Here is a 3,834-nt window from a genome sequence, read left to right as displayed (position 1 = left end):
TATGATCAACTGGGAAAAGGATGGAAATAGAGTTTGGCTATAACAGAAGAGTAATGGGAAGAGGCCATGGAGGGAGTGCATACACCATACAACATGCGCTAGTTCTTAGTACAAGGAATGGCTCAAACTTTTGAGAAATGGGCTTATTCGCTTTGCTGAGAGTTAGAAAAGCAGATTGATTCAACTCTCAGCAAATATGAAGCCAGCACTTAGCATCCAAATAGCTTAGCTTTGCTTAATGTAGCGTAATGGCTTAACATGTCATATCTCGCTTGGTTAATCCGTACATAAAACAAAGTGTAAAAGCAACGCATTGTGGTATTACGGTTTCACCTGCAAACTGCACATTTAGCAAGAGTGCTACTGATCATTTCATCTCTCCTATTTCATATGTATTTATATTTCATATATCTAAGAAATATGTCATTGTGTTGTACTACTTTTCCATATGGTAAGAATGAAGTTACAGCCAACAGCAGGTTAGCTCAGTTTAGCACAGAAACAGGAAACAGCTAGCCCGGCTCTTTCCAAAGGAAAAAACAATGCCCACAGGAATCTGTAAACCTGAACCTCTGTTTTTGTACGGGTTAAACAAACAAGAAATAATAAACAAGCTTTAATTTATTAACCAGAGTGCTTTAGAGTTGCTGGTAGGCGGATTTTGTTGGCTTTAGACAGAACTAGTCTTTAGGCTAAAGCTAAGCTAACCAGTTGCAGATGGTATATTATTTGTGTGGTATAGTGGTATCGATCTTCTCATGTAACTCTGAAGATGAAGGATAATAAATTTATTTCTCAAAATGGGAAAAAAAAAAAATGTAAGGCCTATAGGCTATGCCAAACTGTCCTAAATTACAACAAAAACTTTGTCAACTTAAACAGACAATGTGATGAACAGCTATGCTGATCTTTGAAGCAGCTGCTCCTCCGCCGCTCACCTCCACCTTTTTTATCGCTGTTGCACTGTCACCCCTTTATCTTCTGTTGTCTGTGTATTGTTGTGTTTTCATTTGATAAGAAAACCAATCAACAGAGTTTTAAAAATTGCTGCTGTTGGCTGATTTTTACGGAGCTATACTGTAGTATGACTACTATATGGGGTTGCTAGATTTTATTTTTCATCTCTGGCTGCAAAATAAATCCACTGACATGAAGCCTGGAGGCATACAACTTGAGGGTGAGGTAAAGCTCCTCTGCCTTGATGCCAGGAGAAAGCGGAGGCAATGGTTGACCTTGTCCTTCTTTGCTGTTGGTCTGTGGGTTTGGGCCAGGGACAGGAACTCCCTGCACAGACACTGAGTCTGCGATTGCTGAAACTACTCCACAGTAGAACGCTTTGTTCACTGCCACCAAGGAAAACCTAGACAACAAAAACACACACATTCTGGAAAAACGAACACTTGAGAGGGGTCGTTTTCTCCTCAAAACGTCTTGCTTGGGTTTCAGCGGTAAATAATATTCCCCTCAGAGGTGGGGGGGTGGATCATGCAGCTTTACAAAAATGCCTTAAGATAATACATACAGGACCTGTTGTTATCAAACCATTCATCTAAATTTGCAAGTAGTGAAGGGTTATAATGTGCAGAAAAAAGAGTCCATAACCACAGTGTGAGCCAAGACTTAAGTTGTTTAACTGTGGGGGATGGGAGATTGGGTTGAGGGTGGGGGGTGTGTGACTGGAGTGGAAGCTCATAACTCTCTGGAAATTAAACAGTTTAGAGGTTATGTGGTTATTTATATTACTGAGCCAATAAAAATAGCAATGTAGCAATGTTATTTTTTTGTTGAAAATCAGACGGATAATTAGATTTGGAGCGTATTATGCGTAAGTACATGTGAAGCTCAACAACTCTTGTGACATTATATTTAAACACAAGATGTTTTGCCACCGCATGCTAATAAAAGATTAATGCTGCAGCAACAGTGGGCCTTCGCAGCCAAAGAGCTACTTGGCGTTTGGCATTTTTCATTCACTTGCAATCCAGCTGACCAAATATCACTGGCAAATAGTGTCACTTCAATCACTGTGCCCCCAAAACTGATAGGTTATCCAATTATGTGCGTTGATGCATTTCCTGTGAAGTTGGAACATTGCTCATGACCTTTTCTTGATAGAAATGAAATTTTCTCCCCCTCAGGCTAAACAGAATCTCACAGCACTCCACCCTTTGAGTGAGTCATGCTGGGATAGTCAAACAAGCCTACACGATGAATCTACAGACATTACTCCTGCAGAAGAGCTGTTTAGAAATCAGCCACCGTGCTTGCCGCCGTGTCACATGGCTCTCGCTATATTGGCACGATTCAGGGTTTTAGAGAGGCGTCAACCAGGGGTGGAAAGTCCTTGGCTGCTCTCTCCTCTCTGCTCTCTGCCTCAGAGCAGGTTATCTCTCCCTGCAGCAAGCTGCCACGCGCCTATTGCACCTGATTGTCTCATCGGCACATTCCAGGTGAGAGGGCCCGACAAGCCAGGACAGAGCGCCCAGACAGTGATACACTTGTTCAGCAGCCACAGGTGTAGCTGTCCTCTTTTCCTGTGCTCTCCCAGAGGTATTAGGCATCGTGGAGGAGCAAGAGTAATCTGAAGGCGAGGCAGGGGAAAAATCGATGACAAACGACCTGCCTTTTTTTCCATGAAGCACGTAAAGAAGAGATGGGTCATTTTAACGTGTGGTCATCCTATTGACCTACATTCTTGTCCATCTAAAAAATGGACTCAGGAGTAAAAAAAATACAATAAAATAATAGACTGAGTGTTGAAAACAGCCAGCACAAGTCATTATGAAAAGGAATTTTTCAATATCTACATTGATTCAGCCTCAGTCCCTCATCTGGACCAGACATTGTGGTTGTATTCAATCTGGAAATTGGCTGCAGTGGCCTGATAGCAGACTGTAAGGACAGGCATATACAGGGGGTGGACAAAATAACAGGAATAATACAGTAAAAACAAAATTAAACTGTTCTAAGATAGATAGATAGATAGATAGATAGATAGATAGATAGATAGATGGATAGATAGATCTCTGTTGCTCGTCCTTCTCTTTTGTTTAGGGTTTTGTTTGTTTGTGGAGAGCTTCTTTTTGCGTATCAGGCTCAGCAAATAGAGGGATTGAATTATTTGGAGGCAAATTTGTGATTTAAGACTTATCAGGTAATCTGCAGATTACTTTCTTAATCAGTCACGTAATTGTACGGTCTGTAAAAAGCCAGAAATAAAATACGTAAAGACTCAGGTGACGTTCCTGTTATTTCGTCCACCGCCTGTCCGTATTAAGTTCAGTTCCTTAGAGAATACACCTTAAGTGGCCCCTGATTATGAATTTAATTCCGCCCTCTGGAGCAGAATAATGCTCTTTTTGCTATCTCCTAGACATTAATAACACCCCTTCATCCATTCAGACATACGCTATACGTGCAGTTTCCAAATGTGTTCCTTCGTGGGTCTGTTCAAATGCCACCGAGGGGTGATCAGCCATTCAGGGGAGAGAGGAAACAGGAACTGAAGCATTTTGATGATGTAATTGGCAGCAGATGCAGAGGAAGATGGAGATAAAGGAGAAGGAATTCAAAATAATATCTGCTTGGGCATGCTTCAGGGGGTTATCATGTGCACAGAGGGATCATGTTTTGACTTTTGTCTCACTGATTCACTGTTGCTCAAGTGCTTTCATTTTACAGTGGTCTGAGCTATAGAAATCTGACATTTCAGCAGTGATACCATGGAGGAATGCTGTAGCATCTCTGCAAGACACCTTTAATAAAACTTAGCTATCCCCACCTGATCAGAGCGCACACAAAGCCAGTACAGAAGACAAATTGGTTGTGGTAATA

This window comes from Pempheris klunzingeri, chromosome 15 (assembly GCF_042242105.1).
Source record: "Pempheris klunzingeri isolate RE-2024b chromosome 15, fPemKlu1.hap1, whole genome shotgun sequence".
In the NCBI taxonomy this organism is placed as follows: Eukaryota; Metazoa; Chordata; class Actinopteri; order Acropomatiformes; family Pempheridae; genus Pempheris; species Pempheris klunzingeri.
Note: the sequence above shows the minus strand (reverse complement) of the source record.